Source organism: Cydia splendana, chromosome 4 (assembly GCF_910591565.1).
Source record: "Cydia splendana chromosome 4, ilCydSple1.2, whole genome shotgun sequence".
NCBI lineage: Eukaryota > Metazoa > Arthropoda > Insecta > Lepidoptera > Tortricidae > Cydia > Cydia splendana.
In genome coordinates this window covers 19,272,666-19,295,685 of record NC_085963.1, presented here as the reverse complement: position 1 = coordinate 19,295,685, position 23,020 = coordinate 19,272,666, and the positions used below count along the sequence as shown (strand labels likewise).

The following is a 23,020-nucleotide window of genomic DNA, read 5'->3' as shown; positions in this document are numbered from 1 at the left end:
TGTAACACAATCTAAATATGAATACAATAAGGATAAAGTATCAGGTTTGAACTAAATTAAAAAATTAAATGAATGAGCGACGTTTTCCTACCACTGTATTAGCAGTTAATGTATGGCGTAATGCTAGCCGTAGGAATCGGGTTACAAAATGCAAGATGCACAGCAAAATAAATGTAGGTACCTAATCATATTACTCCAAGATTAGTGTACAACACATATTTTCAGTCACAAAACGAGGCTGATTGACTTGATAGACTTGTTTTGCCATCCATATCTACCATGACGGGAATAAGGTGCCCACATTGTGATCATGATCAAGTCAACATATACGGTCAAGGAATTAAATTTTAGTAACATTTCGTACCTTGTCACAGTGACAATAGTATGAGGTCCCTAGCGACTTTCATATTGATTGTCACTGTGAAAAGGTACGATATGGTAATGAAATTAAAATATTTTACTGTACAATGAAACTAGAAAATATATACGATAGCAAAATATTTATAATGCATGATGGACTGACGATTTACTGAAGGTTGCAGCAATCTTTGGAATGATGGCAGCATAGGATCATGTACCTGCTTGGTCAATGGTGTAGGCTTATCAATGGATGATGTCTAGCAATATTTTACCCAATGAAGATCTTTGATGAAGTCATTTACGGGTCAAATTGGAAACTGCTGTAGGTCGGTGTTTTCGATTCGATGTGACTATCAGTTTATTTTTATAAAAAGCTCATGAAACAATTCCAGTTTTTCAAGTTAGTAGAGCAGTCTTGTTAGTTTATTTGTTTTAATCCTAAAGCTGTTCAGACGAAGCGGAGCCACGGTTGCTTTTAGCTTAAGCTTGAAAAACTAGCCTCGACTAATCCAGACAACGGACTTGATTTACTGGCTCTACGAGACTTAATCGATCGAACTTGAATTATGATGAAATGAAATATAGTCTTCAATTTAAGAATCATCCATGGGATTTTCATGCTCAGTGGCAGAATTATTTTGCAATAAGTTTACCTCGTCGTGGATTTTGTTGCAAGAAAACTCAATTGATTGACACATACACACTCGTAGAGAAAGAAAACCACGAACGTATAGGTTGTTGTTTTCAAACTAAGGCCAATTTAACCGCACATCATACAATAAAATAAAATAAACTAAAAGCGCTTGTCAGGATGTCGCCGTCGACGGATACGTCTGGGAGGACATCATCATCACCATACTTGTGCCAAAATAGGTACCTATGTACAGTCACCTGCAATAATATGTTAGGTATACTCTTCAAAGGCTTAAAATATGTGACACGTTCTTATGGGTCTACAAATAAGATCGTGTCAGATATTTTTGCGGCCTTCGTTATGTAATATATTACCGATGGTGACTGCACATACAAACACACATATAAAAATAAATATGCCCTTTTTACCCTTTAAATATTCACAATTTCGCATCGCACGTGACTGTTAATTATTATTGAACAATTATAATATTACTTATCCTTATTAAATAAAGTGCATTAATGAAATGATTCACATCAGCATCGCAATAACGTGTCGGTGCGATTGAGCGCATTATTTACGGAATGTTAAGTAGGTAGTGCGTGCATAAAAACTATAAAAAGTAAAAGACCGTTAATAGGCATATGCCTGGAATTCAAGTATTCAACGTACCTTGCTCATGGAGTTTATGACTACATTTTCAGCCGTTATGTTTCCCATTGAATTTACTTAATTAAAATGTTGTGTTGATTTTTGGCAAAATTTGTAGGTTTAACTAATATCTGTCAAATCTATGTCATATTTCTCAAATAAGAAGTCATGCAGACGAAAAAGACCGAATCGTACAGAATTTATCAGAACGCAAGAGTCAACAAAAAGGTACAACAGAAAAAAAATAAGTTTATATCATAATAAAATAAAATTATCACACACCATCACACACCCTTATAAAACAAAGTCCCCGCCGCGTCTGTCTGTTTGTGTGTTTGTTTGCATGTTCGCGATAAAATCAAAAACTACTGAACGGATTTTCATGCGGTTCTCACCTATCAATAAAGTGATTCTTGAGGAAGGTAGGTGTAGTTAATTTGTTAACCCGTGCGAAGCCGGGGCGGGCGCGGCCGCTAGTATTAGAGTTACACCAAGAAAAGTCTGCAACGATTTAGATAGCACACGCAGTGCAAGTGTTCTTTTAAACGTCAAACTTCTATGAAATTAAGACGTATAAATAACACTTGCACTGCGTTTGCTATCAAAATCGTTGCAGACTTGTCTTGGTCTAACTCTATCTAAAATATGTACCTAATATTCAATTCAGTATGTTTAAATTTACCATCTAATCAAGCAATGGGTAAACGCTATTATAGACGATGTAGTCAAAACAATCCTGCTTTTAATATTATCAAATACATCTTACATGTACATACAAGAATTCTCGAACACGATGTTACATCCATTAATTATAAATAGATCATAATAACTTACAGGCTTGTGTTGTTCCGAAAACTGTTTAAAAATATTATAGCTCGTTTTAACCACAACATTTAGGGCATCCATAGTCACTGAACACTGAAATCTTCGCAAACATAACACTGCACTTGTTCTTAATAACACTTAAGAGGAAGCAATTAAAATATTTTTAATTTTAATATATCCGGTGTTTATAAGGGCTGAGCACATGGCACAAGCTGCTTGGCTGTTTGAGTGTGTAAGAATAAGGAACTGGCTGGATGGCAGGGGCGCGGGAATACGTTGGGAGCATAAAAAAAGTAGTTGCCTACACTTTTGCTCGCACCGTATGGCGGGATGCTCCACTTCATTCCAGTTTTGAAAGCAGAATTCTTTTGAAATGGAATTGGGCTGGGCAAATGTGTGCTGGTATGCGAGTTTACATTCATTAATAGACCTTAGATATCTTATTAACATATCGGTATAATGAGACTATTTAGCCTACTTTGTAACGCAATGTCGTAACAATGATTTTACTATACTAATGACAGTAATGACTTTTATCTAGTTAGCTATTGTTAGTTATTTAATAAGTTTTTTTGTACTCATTACGATATACCTAATTATAATTAATTAGGTACTTAATATTGGTAAAGGGTAAAATGGGATTAAAACGTCCCATGTAAACTGATTGCATAATTACTTACCTATATGAACAAATTGTGTTTGGGAGTTATAGTCAGTCATTTATACGTCATCATTTATAGTTCGTTTTTTTAGCATTAGAAAGAACTTGAAAGAAGGTAAGCGATCTTGACATGTCTTTTAATTGAAAAACGCTATTTAAAAATCAGTAGGTAACTATTACTTATAAAAACAAAAGAATATAAATGATCGTATTAGATTCATATTTGTTACATATTTGCCGTAACTTATTTTTAAAATGTGTTATTCAATTAAAAGACACATCAAGATTGTTTACCTTATTTCTAATGCTAAAAAAGACGAACTATAATAGAAGTTTGACGTATAAAATAACACTTACACAGTCTATGTCTGTGCTATTAAAATCGCTGCCGAGTTAGCTTGCTCTGACTTTATCATCGTTCTCATTAATCACAAATAAAATAAAGGGATATATTGTTAGTGAAATGAGCTGTGAGTGCCGCCTTTTTTAAACTTATTTTTTCTGCATACAAAATATGTATATGTTGTTTATCCAACATGTTTCAGAAAAAGAAACTGCAAATAGAAATATTTACACCATATTCAACAAATTAATACCATTTACAAGCGGATCTATCACGAAGGGCTCAACTTTCCAAATTAACATAATATACTCATTACGGTGACTCTAATTGAATATGAATTCAATCTACACGAGTTACACGACCTAACCGAAGTAGAGCAACTTATCTGTCAAACTACATCGGTAATAAAGGACGAGCCTGTTGTGTATGGACGCCGCATCGTGGTAACGCCTGTGTGCGTGTGTACATTAGTGTTAGTAGAGCACACCTGCCGATGCATCCCTGTACAGAGACCATGGGACTCAGCTCATTTCTTATACAGTTCTGCTAAGCTAAACCAGTAAAATAAACTGTACGTGGTGACACTAAAGTCTAAATTCTAATGGCTCGTGTGACTTCTTGGGTAACCCGTATCTTGTACAGTTCTTCTACATCGCAGCAACAGGTGAAACGCACTTTATGCGGTCGGTTTAAGGACTAAACTTCAATGTCATGGTGAGCATTTTGAGATAGATTTGGTATTGATCTCAAACGGCTGTCCGAGCGGTATTGTTCTTTTTACCCATGTTCTGAGAAGCATCTGTGGAAGTCTTTTGTTTTGATAGTGCAGTATAGGCACGTGCGAAGGCTGTGTTGGGAATAGTAATGGTAGTCATAAAAGCATTCCTTATGGAAATCACCTACACTACGCTGCAGAGTTGACTGACCCCTAAATATGTGCGGGATGTAGGTATACCTAGTCGGGATTGTTCAATAGTACATTGTGTATTAAGGGCGGGAAATAAGAAATTACGAACGAGTGTCAATTTTAAGCCCGACGCGAAGCGAGGGCTTAAAATGTTCACGAGTTCGGAATTTCTTTACCGCCCGTGGCACACACAATGTTTTTCATCACACTTGTAAGGAAAAAAAGGAGAATTAATAAAAACAAACTTCTGTATAAAACACTTTTCCGCCCTAGGGCGAAAATTTCAATTTCCCGCCCGCAAGCCCTACGTGTAAATAAGTGTTTTTCATCACACTTGCTCGGAAAAGATTTTTTCCGCCCTAGGGCGAAAAATTCAATTTCCCGCCCGCAAGCCCTACGTGTAAATACATCTTTTCCGAGCAAGTGTGATGAAAAAGTTTTTTTTATTTCAATGAGAGTCATGAAAATATGTGAGCGTGTGTTTCTTTGAAACACTCACTCGACCAAATAGAAAAATTGTAGCCTAGGTATCATATATGTATATGTATATAAAAGAATATTGTAGAGTAGGTTAGTTTCCATATAAAAGTGTTAATTCTTATTGTACCTACTTTCAATTATTTACTTTTTTTTAAACTATTTCTGTGGTATATGTTATATGTATAAAGGACTTATGTATTTGATATTCATTCAGGGATAATTTTACAGCATTACATCTAGCGCCAATGCGCTGTAAAATTAAATACATATGTTATAGTAAAGCTATAGTAATAAAACTAATAAAATTACATATATGATGAATATGACAATAATTAAGCTATAGTGATAGTGATGATGACTATGTTGATTCACAAAAACGTAATCTTTATAAAGTTTATGATGTTTATTATCGGCAAACAATTCGCAGTCAGGTGTAAAAACTAAGAAATTGTTGAGAAGTGTCCGGAAGCGGACGATTGGAGAGTACTGGTGTTGCTGTTGTGTGTATCGTATCCTTACTTCAATTACCGCATGTTTATCACTATTCGCTGAAAATGAAACATCCGTCACTCTCTCACTTCCATGTCAGAAAGTGACAAATATCTTATTTATCCACAGCGACAAGCGGTAATCACACGACACGACCATCATATCCGTCATGTGTTTATGACAGATGTAAATCCCGGCATGACTCCTGTGCACTTGAACTGATTGCCCATATGGAGCTCCAATCATGGGCTCAATTGAGCGCGGTGATTCATACTCGTACCGACCGAGGTGGGAGTGAAGTGATCGTTGTGTAGATATACGTATGCAGCCTGTAATACCTATGGTACCAGGATGTTAGAAAAAATGTGGATATGAAGAGTACCTATTTATGTATTCATTTTGCTAATAGGCACGTGTTGCAAGTAGCCCCAACCAGGGGTGCGAAACACCTGACTTCGGGCAAACTCGGCTCCGCTCTGCTCAGCATTGCTCCGAGCAATTATTAGAGTTGACACAACTTGACGTCCCTTTGCGTGCACGACCACAGATAAGATAATGGCTTGAATTTTGAGAGCCCTAAATAGCCGAAAGGAATAGTGCCATATATTAGAAAGGGACATCGTGATTCGACCCTGAACGGCCTGAACCGCTGTCAAACTTCGGTTTTGTAGAAAGTTTTCTTTCTGTACGGAGTACTATTATTTATTCTGTGCCCCAACTACCGACTCTGTTGTTTGCAGGCGGCCTAGCCAAGGTGACAATCGCATTATGTCTCTCTATCGCTCTTCCATATTAGTGTGACAGTGACAGTTGCGTTTCGTTCGCTACGGATTCGTTCGTGCCATGTTGTCTACGGGGCCTGTACGATCACTGAACTTACATATTGGGGTCAAATAGGTGGCTCTATCTTTGACCTTTGTTTGATCCGTATACTGAACGCGTTCCGCGACAGCCTGTACAAAACGTGTCTAGATCCAATTTTGAAGAGTACTAAAGGGTTATTTGTTTTACAAGGGGGCAAAGCTGTTGTTCAATCGCTCGTGCGATTATTGATACCCGAGCATGCGAAAGATTCCAAATTTAAATCACGAGCGTAGCGAGGGTTTCGAGAGTGGAATCTTGAGCCTTGCGAGGGTTTCAAGACACGAGGGTTAAACAAAGAGTTAACCCTAAAAACTGCCGTTGTTAGTCTAGATCCTAAGCGAATACCTAAATTATTACAGAGTGAAAATAAAGCTACATAAAATAAGAGAAAGGTACTCTAACTACCAATTATTAGGCTTAGTTCATACGAACCCACATAGTTATTAGAAGTACGCAGTGTGCGTGGTTATTCTAGTAATTATTCGAACGACGTAAGGATAGGCATGGCTTGTGCCAGTTCCAGACTCGTAATAAGGTTAATTTATAGTAAGTTAGAACAGAGCCTAGTTATTTTAGAACATGTAGGTGTGCTGAAAAGGGAAATTTCGATTATCTACATATTAGGTATCTATTAGTCTTAGAAATTAAATTTATATTGTAAATATTAAATATAGCTGGTCAAGCTGATCTTGTCAGTAAAAAAAGGCGCGAAATTCAAATTTTCTATGGGACGATATCCCTTCGCGCCTACATTTTTCAAATTTGCCGCCTTTTTCTACTGACAAGATCTGCTTGACCAGCTATATATTATAAATAACAGACAGCTTCAGAGATAGTTGGTTTTATATATTATAAATACCTAAATAGACAAATAAATATAAGTCGATAGTAAAAATTGTTCAGTACGTATGACTTACGATATCACTCAACGTTAAAAAAAAAGCACTGAACCTTTACCTACTCTTTATAGTACCTACGTTTTTCCCTATTTATATGGTAATCTTGAATGTTTGACAATTTATATGGTAAATATACTGTTTCCCCATTTTCCCCATGCAAATGATAGGAAATGGGACACATCATACTGTGTAGCTGTCCCTTTATTAGGGTTCCGTACTCAATGGGTAAAAACGGGACCCTAACTAAGAGTTCGCTGTCCGTCTGTCCGTCCGTCTGTCTGTCTGTCTGTCACCAGGCTGTATCTCATGAACCCTGATAGCTAGACAGTTAAAATTTTCACAGTTGTTTGCCGCTATAACAACTAATACTAAAAAACAGAATAAAATTTATATTTAAGTGGGACTCCCACACAAGAAACGTGTTTTTTTTTGCTGTTTTTTGCGTAATGGTAGGTACAGACAGAACCCTTCGTGCGCGAGTCCGACTCGCACTTGCCGGTTTTTTATCCCGAGGAATTATTTATTTATTGACCGAAGCGAAGCGAAGGTCTACGTTTTGACTCGGGCATTTTGCTTTCGTATGTCCGGATGTTCTCCTCTACAGGTCGCAATTCTTAACCGATTCTCGTGAAATTTTGTGACCGAATTTTATGACTACATAATTTTTTTTTGTCAATCCGGTTTTTGGAAATTTTTAAAAATGGCGGAGTCGTGATACCTGGCGCCTAAACAAATAATCGTATCGATATCATAAGACTTTTTTCTTTTTGAGACATGTTTACAGAGTTAATAGCAAAAAATGCAGAAAAAAATTATCGCTGGTTTAGGCGGTATTTAGATATTTAATTTTAACTAATTTTAATTTGAGAAGGAGTAGCTAAATTTCGTCAACCCATCTAAGAACTATTTGGCTCAGTTTGTAAACGTTCGCTTTTTCTGTTTGCACAGAGGGTCTGGGTTCGATCCCCAGTAATTGAATGCTGGGATATTATAACTTTTTGTATTTTTTTACACATAAATTTCGTATTGTTTTTCTTTAATTTACTATACACCGTGTTTTTATTGAATTCCGTTAACTTCGGGGTATAGTTAAGTACGTTTATAAGAACTAAATGGCATAGTTAATTTAAAAAAAAAAATTTTTTTTTTGTTTTCTTTTTTGTTTTTTTTTTGTTTAAAAAGTAATTAAATGTAGCATATAGCGTTGTTGTAACACGGGCATTACATTTAACTCAACCAAACAATTGAAATCTGTGACATATCAATGTCATTTCGTACATCAATCGACCGAGATTGTACTTAAGTTTAGTAGCAAATGTATGAACTCATTCTAAACACTAATCAATATGTAAGCCGGCCCTAAGGCAAGTGTACACGCTTGTAGAGGCCTTATAGTAAAAAAATAAATTATGGATTATCTCCGAAATGGACTTAATTAGAACATCGGTGTCTTTGAGAAAGTTACTTGATTTAAGCTCAGGAATGCACCCTTGAAATTAACGGAAATCAAAAAAAACACGGTGTATTTAAAGCTCTTAGCACCATGTTATTTCAAGCTCTGCTCGCGAGGTCTACAGCTCACAGAGCCACTAGTTTCTAGTCTTTAACTATTAGGTAAGTACTATAACTTCTTTCGTGAATGTTAAGACAATGACTTTTAAATTTAGAATGTTACAAATGCAGTTATAATCTAACGAAAGATAGTACAGTGGCATTAACCTTTTACCTCCAACGATGAACTTCGGATAAAATTAAATCTTTTATTTGCTCTGTGATGTTATACCTCATATTTGCTCAAATGCTAGTTTATCCTTATTTGCTAAGCTCCTATAAAAGGATAAGCCAGGTTCTATGTAGTATATGTTACACACAGGTACAGGTATGTAAATAAGTACACACAGATGTTAGTCTATAGAACAGTGTAAACTGCCGTATTCGAACTTCAAGATATTCACAAGAGACGACACGTACTAGATACGTTATAGTTTAGATGTCAACTAGTTCTCTTTTGCAGCGCAATTCGGGCAACCAATGTCACTTTTACGTTAGATAGAGTAAGATGATAGCTATTAGATTTGAATTGGATCTAAGTCATATTCTGTGGAAATCGTTCAACAGTATCTCCAGAATCGCGCAAATGTCAAATTTGACAGGTTAGATCTTAAACATATCGTTATCGTATCTTGGTGATGTCTAAAAGATGTCTAATAGATGTCTATTTCAAAATCCGAATCGGGCCCACAGTCTTTTATATGTCTTGGTCTCTATACGATGAAGCACTCTACATAGGTATATGTCAAACTTGAAAGAACAAGAAGAACCTACATTATTGAGCGTGTACATATCTAATTGTTTAAGAGACGACTGTACCAGTTTTGTCAGCTAGTATCACGTCTAATTTTAGGACTTCCTTTCTAAGGTACAAGTTGCAGAATTAATTCAAATGTAGGTAGTTGCTCCAGCGGGTACAGATTTGCAAAGCAAATTGCCGCAATTTTGAATATGAATACAGTATTGTGCTTAAACCGGTGTTGAACTGAATTCAATTGAAGTTAGGGCTTGTCCATCAAGCTCTTTGTCAATTTACAATATCGTCCTTTAAAAGGATATAACGTAATTAAAAACTTAATGGTACATAATGCCTTTTCGTTTACCGAAAAGTGTTGTAAAGAATTACGAACGGTTCGCGATTTTTTTTAAAGGGTGATTTTATTTGAAGCCTTGATGGGTCGCGTTTTGTAAGTTGACAAAACGATAATAAAGCCCCGGATTTCTTACACCAGTATAATGAAAACAAAACCTTTTGTGGTAATAACGTCCAAAGTTAAAAATCAGTCAAAATATGATAGTAATACAAATGTATTGTAGGTATGTAGGTAAGTTATCGTAATAATTATTTAAACAAAACGATAATAAAGCCCCGGATTTCTTACACCAGTATAATGAAAACAATTCCTTTTGTGGTAATAACGTCCAAAGTTAAAAATCTGTCAGAATATGATAGTAGTACAAATGTATTGTAGGTATGTAGGTAAGTTATCGTAATAATTATTTAAACAAAACGATAATAAAGCCCCGGATTTCTTACACCAGTATAATGAAAACAAATCCTTTTGTGGTAATAACGTCCAAAGTCAAAAATCAGTCAAAATATGATAGTAATACAAATGTATTGTAGGTATGTAGGTAAGTTATCGTAATAATTATTTAAAACTACTTAAATTAACATGGCTATTTGACTAAGTGATGGGTCCACTCCTTTCGAAATGTTGTTATTCAATTTGTCTCGATTCGAAGCAATTATTATACGAAAACTAATTACAATAATTGAATGCATTTTTAAATGTAACGTAACATTTGCGTAATTAGACTAACACTTTAATAACATATGCAATAATTGATTGATAATGATAATGTAACATATGATTGCACACCAAGCATTTGAATTGTAGAATCAGAACGATGTCAGGGCGAATAATAAATGTAAATAATCTTAGAATGTAACTACTACTTACCTATAGTTACGTTACGTCAATTAAAGTAGGTAATCGTAACCTCTATTTTAAAGGTTGATAGATACTTATTTACAATCCGTTTGTTTTTATAATAATATCGGCTATCAATATATCTACTCTACCGGCTCTACTTACTTGTTAAAGTAAAGTCTTCACAACTCGTAATTGGCGAGTTCACCTACAGCAGATTATTATTGCTCGGTTATGTCAAGAATATATCTTTGCCAATTTTTTTGAAATTTAAAGCTAACTTACGGTATTTTCAAGATAGGTACCAGGGTACCTACATCATCTATTTGCTACCACTACCAGATAAAAGATATATAGATAGGGCTCAAAACCTACGTGTGTATTGTTTAGCGGCGATAGAGATAGCTAAGACACAAAACCTACGTATTTAGGGACGATAGAAGATAGCTAGGGTTGAACAATGAACACCTCGAATCTCCCCGTTAACAGGCAGATGGAAGATAGGGTTGAACGTCGCGAATCGGCTGCATCTCACACGGCCATTACAATTTACAGTAACGGTATGTAACGGGGCGGCCCGCTTGCAGCGATGCCGCTGCAGTTATAGCTTACTTTGTTTTGTTAACCCTACAACTTGGGGCACGGCATAATTACAGTAGCAAAAAAGTTTGCTATAACGAAATCGGACTGCTTGGCACCAGTGGCCGTCGCCAAGATGACAATTGTATAGAGTTAGACCAAGAACAGTATGCAGCGATTTTGATAGCCCACGCAGTGCAAGTGTTATTTATACGTCATAATTTCGTAGACGTTTGACGTTTAAAATAACACTTACACTGCGTGGGCTATCAAAATTGCTGCAGACTGTTCTTGGTCTAACTCTATCGACAAATGTCAATCGAAAAGTGAAAAAATGTATGGTAATGGCACAACGTAAAACGTTCAGTTGATTACAGCAAAAGAAAATAATAATACGTGGTTATTATTAAGGTAAAACGTAGGGGAGGGGCAGTCGGGAGGCTCGGACACCCCGCTTTTAAATTAGGACGATTTACAAGGGGGTGCCCGAGCCTCCCGACTGCCCAATGGTCCCCTACCTCCCCTACAGTGCAACAAATGCATACAACTCGCTAGGAATCGCATTAATAACTACGCGCAAAATGATTTAAATTAACATAATAAAATATATAAAATTACGTTTTTAAAAGTACGAATTATAGGGTTGATTGGGGACTAGGGTTGATTCCTAAGAAAAAGTTGTTTAGGACTACCTATGTATATTTTCACTTCGCCGAGTGTACAATTAAAAGCACATTGGATAATGCAATCTTCGGTAAGTAAGATAGGTATTTTAACTGACTGTACGCCACTTGAAAAATACTAATGTACGTTCATCTAGTAAGTATTTTCACCCAGGCAATTACGATAGTATCGGGGATATAGCAATTGTGTCCACTTAGCTAAACGTCCGAGATCGTGTGTGCATGTGAGATTTGTGAGAACAATGTCTTATTTCTTCGTCATTCATAATTACTGTACCGATGTTTATCTAATCTCCACAGTTCTAATTACATACTCCGATACTACCGAGAATTTTGATTGTGTTACGTGAACGTGCAAATATGCACGAGAGACATGTAATAATAAAGATTGTTAATCTCTAGACAGAACTGCGTCTTTCGTTATTGTTGTAATCACTACGTGCCTATAGATAACGCCAGAACGCCACCACATGCTACTTAGCAATGTTTCGGTCTCTGACCCATACTTAATATGTGTGCTTTGATTTCATCTTGACACTGTTATTTCATCTATTGAGATGAGACACTCGTACCTAAGATAACTACAATAATAGGCCTTGCATTAATAAACCAAGGTCAAAGAACTTTACCAAGTAAATGGATGGAAATTGGAACTGAAAACTCAATAATGTAACGCAATCCAATCACAGATTACCTTCTAAGATCTGTTGACACAATCCTATCAACATCAATTTCAAGTGACACTCAGTAATTAGTTGCACAAGTTGTAGGTAATTGATCGTTTCAACAATGACGAGGAATGCAACTACATATACAGTGGCTAAAAAATAACTGCATTCCCATTGCCAGGGAGGTTTTGGCAATATGCTGAGCAACTTTTACTATGGGACCAACCCCGAATCGCGAAAAAAAAATTTACCCTCCCTTAGAAAATGGACCAGCCGAAATGTATGGAACAGCCAAATTTTTTTCGCAATTTCGGGGTTGGTCCCATAGTAAAAGTTTCTCAGTATAATCCCAAAACCTCCCTGGCAACGGGAATGCAGTTATTTTTTGACCACCCTGTATAGTCTTTATTCATAACTTGTCTCTGATATGCAATTACATATAAACATGTGTAGAAACACGTTTTGGTGGGCTTTACGAAACCGTGCCGATAGCCGTTACGTTGGACGCCAAAACAAGGATCCATTGTTATCACCAATGCTTAAGGTTTTACGTAAACCCTGCGGTTGTTGTTAACTGCAGCTGAATTTGGAGACTTTATGACGATTACAATCACCTGCATTCATATCGGAACTGACAAATGGCATGTACCTAATAAGTATGTATTTTATTTTTTAACACACCAGCTCGGAAAGGCTTACTTTGCACTTCAAAAATTGATAGCAAAGTTGCATTTTATTCACATGTGAGGCAAAGTAATCAAATGCAAATGTTGAGTTGTTTTCTTATGTTTGCTGGTAGAATTGACTTTTAAATGATGATTTTGGATGATAAATATTTATAAACATTCATTTGGATTTGATTTTGTTTGATATTTTACATTTAATATTTGCTTCGGGTTGGTGTGGTGAAAAATGTTGTGTTTCACTCGGAGGCAAATTTTGTTTAACCTTCGTGCTTTGAAACCCTCGCAACGCTCAAGGTTCCATTATCGAAACACTCGCTACGCTCGTGGTTCAACTTTGGGATCTTTCGCTTGCTCGGGTATCAATAAACCCAATAATAACGGGCGGTTAAACAACAACTTTGCCCCCTTGTAAAACAAATAACTATTATAAGCATTTTTGTGGAAGTCATTGCAGAAGACTTAATGTACCACAGTAGTAGCAAACAAGCATAGCATGTGGGCACTTGCTACTCCAGATCCAGTGCTGTATTTTATGTACCTACAGTCAGCGTCGTCAGCGAAACTATAACAAAACGATTAGCTTAGCACCCCCGCAAACATATTTGTATAATAGTTTTACTGACTGTACCCGTGTAAGTGTTCATAAATTGGATCCTTTTTTGGGTTAGCAAACAGTGGTTAACTAATTTTACTCTCTACCTACAGGTAAAAAACGCTCTTGGTTATCAACGACATAAATTAACTACTAACACCACTTACATAACCAAGCTTGCAAGTGAGCTCTTCCACGACACTGTTCCAAACATCGCTGGAGCTTGGCCACGGCTTCGGTGGGACTGGGGGCTTCGCTTTACGAGCAGTCTTCAATAGTGTACCTGGTGCGGTTTTGATCGACTCTGGGTTGGTCGTCAATGCGCTTCGATCGCTCCTAATTGAAAAGTTGGACTTCCTTATAGAGGCTGGAGCGCTTCTGCATGAGCGCCGCACCGACTGTCTTCCGAACACAAACGTTAAAGTATTGTCCAACACATTACACTTATCTACCGCTGAAGGTATCGGATCATGAATATCATGATCACCGTTTAAGGTAGTTGTTGAACCGTTCAAGTCCGCTTCTTCATCATAACACTTGTCTTCCGACAAAACCGAAATGTGGTCAAGCCGGTTTAAAGTCATGGTTGAACCTTTCATGTTCACTCTTTCACTACACTTGTTCTCCGACATCGTGATATGATCAAGTCCATTTAAAGTCTCTGTATTTGTCATGGCACTGCACTTCACCATGTCGAAAAGTCATATCGAATGTTACGGGTAAATGCACGCAGTGCTTGAATTAAACTGATTGTGGCTACATAAATGAGTTTGTCAAACGAGGTCGAAGTGCGTTCCAGCTACATTCGGAGATAACGCAATGTAAATGGTACCTTTAGCAGTAATCGACTCATGCGTTCGTTTAATTAATAATTGCCGCAATCAACAGGTACGTGATGCAAACTTAAGAAATTGGATAAATTGTTGGTTTCGAAAGGGTTTCGTGGACTTTGAAGAATGTGATCAAAGCTTAGCTAACGTGTGTATTCCACGCTCGAGACATTAATATATGTTAGCGGTGTTGTGAATTAATTGCATTGACCCGGATGACGGCGCAGACCATACCGTTTTGCGACGAAACTCTCTGCTCGACTCGCAATCAAAATAACCGGTCGCGCCGAAACGAGCCAGGAAGTGGGCCAGAGTTTCTACTCAACCTGATACACGCTTAATCTCTGCAACGACCTTCAAAAGTAATGAAAATTCCGAATTCCTACCGACCGGCCAAGTCTGGCCTGAGGGAGCATCTCAATGTCATCTAGATGTTACTATACGTACATCGTGATAGGTCAAAGAATTTCAAAACTAATCTTTTTCATAAACATAAATGCGCTACAATCTTCTGATGATAAAGCAGCAAGAACCTAATAGCATTAAGATAAATAAATTATGAAAGACTAAACGTCGATTAGGTACAGTGCTGCGTATGTTGTAAAAAGAGCAATATGTCACAGTCGAGTAAACAACGAGTCCGACGATGTCAATAGTTGGAGCATCCGTTCATTAGTATTCAGAGTATTCTGAATTATTATTTATTATCTACGGCTTGTATGTACGGAAGCGAGTTACATCAGTCGACAGTCGCGGGGCGTAGGAACCCGAATGGGTTTGACCTGCGACCTGAAGACGGAACCTTTGGTACACTTTCACTAAATAGGTATATTATGAAGAATATCGACACTGGGTGTGTAATCACAAATTTGGAACACTGATTGCTTTAAGTGTCTATAAATCGTTTATGTTGGAAACGACTCCTAATTATAAACATTTTAATAACCTATGTATTATCATCAATCAAATCGTGATTTTTGGTATGAGAAATTCGGGAAAGAGTTGGGAAAGTGGAAAAGAATTTGCTCATTATAATTTGGTTATAAAGGCACTTCATATAATGATTTACAGCACGAATCCAAAGCCGTAAACAATTTAGTGTAATTGAAGCCGATTGGCATCACGTACGAACTATGTGGGCGTTATTGTGATACACTTCAAAGAACTGATAGAAACCCGAGACCAATTCAATGGCTCATGCCTTACCGATTTTCACCCGTCTTCCATGTCTGGTAATTGCACTGCAATGAGTCAGACAATGTTTTCCTCACATGCAATGCAAATCATGTTATCCGAGAGCTCAAAGAAAGTGCATAAAATATTATCATATACTTTTGTAAGGTATTTACATTAATAAAGTGCTACTTGAACCGCGATTTAAATCAAATCTGTTTTTTATTGCAAAAAGCAAAATTTACAACGCCATAAAAATAATCTTAACATACTTAAAATGTCTCTTGTCCGGTGAGAGAGTAGTTTTATTTATTTTGGACGTTTATAATTTTTATAGACAAGTGTACTTCAATTAGCGCAATGACAACCTCGCTAGACTAGTTACACATCCTGCCGAAGTCGATTCCGTGAAAACGCTTAGTAAAAACACTTCCCACGTAAGAACTTTCACTGACCACTCAGTACTTAAATTGGTCAAAAATTGCGGTGTCGTTGGATAGGTCTTTAAAAATAAATAGGGGTCTGCAAACAATATTTTTTGATAAAGTTAACCGTTTTGGAAATAAAAATTTAGAAAGAACAAAATACGGGTATTCCTTCTAACTTTTGAACCATTGATCCAAAAAATATGAAAAAAATCATAAAAATAGTGCTTAAAAAACTCATTCAAACAAAATTAAAACAAACTTGATAGGTTAAGCCGTTTATGAGTTATTGGTAAAAGTCTTCCCTTCTTATTTTACTTAAAAGCCTGGCAACCCTTATTTGTGACCGGATTTTCGCAGGCAACCCTATGCCACTGTATTCGCAATAAAATTACCAACATTTTGATGTATAATTCAAGCGTCAGACAGATGAGTGCAATTATCGATAAAAACGCACCTGTTTAAACTTGGCAACCACATAATAGTGACCGGGAAAAGGTAGGCAACCTAGTTGATTTATGTTGTACAAGTTCTATACTTTCCATTGGAACTTATTTCGTTTGTCAGACAAATCGGTGAAATATGAAGAAAAGTTTTTTTTTTCAAAAATTTATTAAAAATAGCCTTGACCGGATTTCATTAGGCAACCCTATTTTTTTATGTTCAGGAACATATTTTCTTTCATATTTTCATAGTTTTATCCGTCAGACAGATTGGTGAAGGTCCGATGTATGGGGGATCTCCTACTATTATAAAATCTCATTGCATTAAACTATAAGGTGGGTAGCCCACAGACAAAACATCCTCCAGACTGAGCATAGTCGCGCTACCCCCTCTGCCACGCATACGGTAATTTTACTCCATGTTCGAGTCGAAAGTGTCTTTGTGTGACGTCCGTGTCTTTGAACGGACCAATCACGGCACGGGATTTCGCTCACCTCGTCCCGCGCACCCCCGCATTTTTGGCATCATCGGTTGCATGAAATAATTGCTCTAAACTCGGTCTAGAGGATTCCTAGTCTATGGGGTAGCCATAAGTCATAGTTGACATAAGTGCGTTTCGATACTATTCAAAATATTATTAGTGTCATTCATTATTTATTTAATATATACCTACTTTTAAATTCTAAATCGACTGTAAAACTGCCTCAAATAAGTAGTTAAGAAATATAATAATTTGACTTTTTATTTAGTTACATAGTTTGGAGATTTAAACGAATTCAGAATACGTCGATATCATGCTACTTTTATTCAACTAAACGCAACCATTTTTAACAATCTGTCAAATATTTTCAAGTAACGCCAACCTTAAAGAAACCTTACTTCATTTGAAAGAAGCTTTAAAATGAATCTGTTCACTCTCCGTAAAAGTAACAATGAACTTCCGAATAAGATCAAAATATAACTTTTTATTGAACGCGGATACGATTTCAGTTTCATTTACATGTCAGACTTTGTCTATTTTCTTTTAAAAAGACAAAACACTTTACAGAATAGTGTGAGTAGTATACGCTTTTGTATATAAAAGTTTTTCTTGTCATGTTCAAGTTTTTATTGCAGTATTTCTCAAAATTCCCGTTATATTTCGTGATTCTGTTTTTATCATCATGATCTAGCAATTATAACGATTAATTTCCTATATATATTACATGTATACGTTCAATTTGCGAGTGGGCCCAAACGCCTAAGAAAATCGACGATCTCCTTAAGAGACGAAAAGTTGAATGGTGTTATTTATTTGGATAAGCCGCTATCAGTCCGAAAATAACTGGTATAAATAAAAAAAATCACAGATTTCGTGCCTCACACGACTATCGAGCCCATTGGAAATGAATCTACGGAATTCGAAAAAATATTGTCGCTGGGCAACGAGAAAGTCTGGATAAGGAAAAAGTTACAAAATAAAACTACAACGTTGAATGATAATTATTTTATTCTTAGACTAACACAAGTATCCTGGACATAACGCATGTGAACAAACAAATTGCAAAATTTCCACACGCGTATCCAAGTTTGAATAATTGTCGCCGTGGCGCATAAGTATAGGTACATATTTCATTTTTCGATTAATAAGCAGGATATATTAATGTTCAAAGTACAAGAAAATTATTACACGGCAAATCCGTAGTCAACTCGAGAAGTGGTGATCGGCAGCGGCCCATTTGCTGCAAGCTATGAAATTTTCTTGACAGCAGTTTGACGCGACGAGAGATGACCATAACAGCGTTTGTCTATGTTGCACTAAACCTGAGTTCCTACCTAATAGGTACTACCAGGGTTCAGCATCAGCTATCTTGGGTAATGCTCTACCATGTGCTCATCATGACGAATCGGGTGTCCAAAACAGCGTGTGCCTATGTTGCACGAAACCTGAGTTCCGCTAGGTACAACCAGGGTTCAGCGTCAGCTCTGTCTTGGGTACTACTGTCCTAAGTGCTCATCGAGACGAGTCCGATGACCAAAACAGCTTGTGCTTATGTTGTATTAAACCCGAGCTCCACTAGGTACTGCCAGGGTTCAGCATCAGCTATCTCCCTCTCCCTCTCCCTCTCCCTCTCCCTCTCCCTCTCCCTCTCCCTCTCCCTCTCCCTCTCCCTCTCCCTCTCCCTCTCCCTCTCCCTCTCCCTCTCCCTCTCCCTCTCCCTCTCCTCCTCTCATAATCCCGATAATTCACAACAAACACCGATAACGAACTCTGCGAAACATGAAGTCATAAATGTCCTGTGAAAAATGTCGTTCTGACTTTTTGACTATTTTAAGGTTAGGCTACAGGGCAAACCCTTAACCCGATCGTCTTTGTTTTAGGCTCAAATTGTAGCTGACTAAATTGTCCAGAGCCGTTTTTCTCAAATTTTTGATATCATTCTTCGTTTCCAAATTATCGAGCACCAAAATCAAAAATTCGGAAAAAATTGAATTTTATTTTCACTATTTCGACCATAACTTTTTTTGTTTTTTACTTTCTCGAATAATTATTTTTGTTACAGCTCTCGTGATTATGCGTCTTTTGAGCCTATTTTTTTAATATCATATCTTCACAACTTTCCGAGATATAAGGGGATCGCACTTTTTCGTGAAATCGGACCGTATACTGGAGCGAACGAAAAGACATTTCCAATGTCAAAACACTAGTACTCGAAATTCCCTTTTTGTCCAACTAACTAATATTGTATCTAACAACGACACGTTACTAACCTACCGTACCAATTCGCACTTAACTATTAATTACTAAGTTGTATTTAACAGTTGCACTACTTGCAACAAACAATGCACCTAGACTAGAAGGTTGCGGTGCCGATGCGTTCCGTTACCCATTGTGCACTGCATTTTGCAGTGTCAAGAGCAGTTTTTGCCCACATGTGATAACTAACGGAGCAATGAGCAGTTATGATTAAGGTTACTGTTGATTACTTCGCCGATTTAATGCGCTCATAATGCGATCAGAATTTTACTGCTGTTTAATAGCTCTGCTATTTCACTTTGCATGTTGGTACTTATCTATTAACTTTATTTTCAGGAAATAGGTATGTGCAACAGAAACACTAAGGCCATTTAGTGCCCAACTAAACAAGAATAGTGTTATTAGTTATTAGTGTTTATTCCAAGACGAAATAGTTTAAACAATTTTTTCGTAATTGCAGAATTGTTCTTAATCTGTTTTGGTTATACTATTAATACTTGACGTAGGATGGGAATTTATATTAACCTAAATACCGTCGTGTCATGGGGAAACTATGTACTTATCTGACGTTCTATTCAATCTATTAATTAAAAACATCGATTGCAGGATTCCGGTTTCAATAATTTCCTTAATCTAAAATAAAATAAAACGAACTAAGTATCCTTATGTAAAATAATGAAGAGGATCACTCGATTTTAGAGGGTATATTGTACAATTTTTTTAATAACGTTTATATAAACGGCCTATATATGTTTCCACACAAAGGATAAGTCTAAATTACTTTATCAATCTCATCAAGTGAACTGCTTTAATCTGGTTGCAGTGAGGTATCTAACGGAATCATTTGAAGCACTACCGCGTATTGCCTGTCATGATTCACACGATGATCTTGGATCAAGAGGGGCCGGCAATCTGCAGGCAACGACCCTACCCTAACGACACATCAACTTTCGCTGCAAACATAGACCAAACGTCAACTTAGGTTTAAATGCCAGTTGCACCATCCGCATTTGACAGTCCGATCAACGACACCCGGCGCGCCGCGGCAATTTACTATGAAACTACAATATAAAAACTTTTTACAAAAAATAAATAAACCGACTTCAAAAAGGATGAAATAAAATATTATCCTTTTTGATGTCTATGCGTTACCAACTGATATGTTTGAAGTCGGTGCCAAGCCAAATTTTGAAGCATACCATGACTTTGGTGCGATTCGATAAGGATTTACCTACGTTGGATTGCCTTACACGACGACAATGAACGTACTTTCTGTAGGTACAGTCGACGTTAAAAATACGTTTACACTTTTCGCCTTATTACAAAGGAGTAAGGTGCAAAAGTGTAAACATATCATTGACGTCGACTGGGCCTAAGAACACACCTCAGAACACACGATCAAACCTTCTTGGCGCAGTCCGTACCATGTTTGTCGGCACATTAGTGTAAATATAAATGCATTTTTTTGCCATCGTATTTTTTAAAGAGCATTTCTTACTAATGCTCGAACAGTCTATATCACGCAACTGTGGGATTGGGACTGAGTTATTTCCCTTATCCAGAGGACTACATTTCAAAATATAAAACAATTCAAGGAATTTACCTTCTTGACAAATTTCACCTAAAGCGGTTCAGTTGTTTAGCCATGAAAAGGCGACAAAGAGGCAGACAGAATTCTTTACACATTTATAATAGTTATTAGTACAGTTCTAACAGGATTTATAGCCATAAAGCTGATTATTTTTGACTGGTATTGTTACTACTTGGCTTGGCACCGACTTCAAACATATCAGTTGGTAACGCATAGACATCAAAAAGGATAATATTTTATTTCATCCTTTTTGAAGTCGGTTTATTTATTTTTTGTAAAAAGTTTTTATTTTACCATTTTTAGTTTTAACGCATTGTTAAGAGCGCGACGCATGAATAAAAAACAAGATCATGTTTAACACTAAATTCGTGTACCTATTACTTTAGTAAATATGTAATCAGGAATTTTCTCGAGTCCGTCTGGGAAATTATAATTCCTGTCAACGAAATCCATCCGCCCGCCCCGCCACTGACCCAATCCCTCAGCCCCCCGATCACTCAACCTCACAGCACATCAACCCCTGATCCAGGAACCCCTCGATCCTGAACCAGCAACCCTTCAACCGCCATTCCCCGACCCCTTAACTCCTAACCCTAACCCCCGATCAGTAGCCTTACCAGCTTACCACGAGTTTGACATTGATATATTCGCTAGCATGTGTGTAACTTACTTCCTATGCATCTCGCTCGTACTAACCTTAGTGTGAGCGAGATGCATAAAAAGTTACATTTAGATGCATAAGATCTCCGAACAGCTGGAGCTACCTGTTACCACCGCCCTCCATCAAGCCACAGACCGAAACAGTTGGAGGCAATTTATAAAGCGCAAGTGGAGTCACGATCCTCAGCAATGGGGGAGCGATTAGAAAAAAGATGCATAAGACGTTAGCGAATATGTCAATGTCAAACTCGTGGTAAGGCTACAGTTGCAGTACATCAAATTGGTGGAATTCGGAAGCAAATGCTCGAGTTACCTTAGAAAACCCCGAAATCACTTAACACGTGCCTTTAAAAATTGAGGAGTTCCCTCAATTCCTCATGGATTCCATCATCAGACCAGAACCAAAAATAATACGGAAACACCTTGGAGGTAACTTCTTCCAAACAAAAAAAGAATTACTCAAATCGGATCACAGGTGCCGGAGTAATCGCTGAACATACTTACATTTAAAGAAATCATCATCATTATCATCTAAATAATCATCATCATCAGGTCTACTTCATCAAATTGGTGGTTTTCGGGAGAAAATGCTCGAGTTGCTTAAGAAAACGCCCAAAACACTATGCATGTGCCTTTAAAAATTGAGGAGTTCCCTCAATTCCTCATGGATCCCATCATCAGAACAGAACCAAATTAAAATGGGACCAACTCGGGGGTAGCTCCTTTCAAATAAAAAAAGAATTACTCAAATCGGACTACGGATGTCGGAGTAATCGGTGAACGTACATAGAAAAAAAAAAAAAAAAAAAAATAGCCACAACCGAATACAGAACCTCCTCCTTCTATGAAATTGAAGTCGGTTAAAAATATAGCGAACTCTTTTGACAAACAGTTTGGTGCAACCGACCCTAAATCTGGTTGCGTCAACATTAAAACTGAATCATCACAAGCACTACACTACAAAAATACATGGGATTTTTAATTGACATGACATATTTTTAATCGGCCATTTGTCCCAGATTTGTCCCCACTCCACGTGATTGGATTTCGCAAGGGACAAAAGGGAACGCGTTTTATTCTGGGATTTATATTGCCAAAAAAAGTGCATATGCTGATGTTTCAATTAATTTGTTTTGTGTTTAACAATCACGTACCTACAAAATATTAAAATACTTAAGGCCCTTAGGGCTACTAAACACAAGTAGTAAATGTATGAACTCGCATTAAACACTAGTCAATGAGTAAAATCAAATGAAATGAATCGTTTCCCGATAGGAACAAGACCCAACAATACAACGATCCTAAGAGAACATTTCAACTTTCGTTAGGAACCTAGCCTAGACGACTCTAGTGA

General features: G+C 37.0%; 1 protein-coding gene across 1 annotated transcript in view; it reads right to left on the bottom strand.

Moving 5' to 3' along the window:
- LOC134789977 (guanine nucleotide exchange factor DBS-like) overlaps nucleotides 1-23,020 on the bottom strand; it is a 144,773-nt gene that overhangs the window by 605 nt on the left and 121,148 nt on the right. The window lies entirely within an intron of this gene.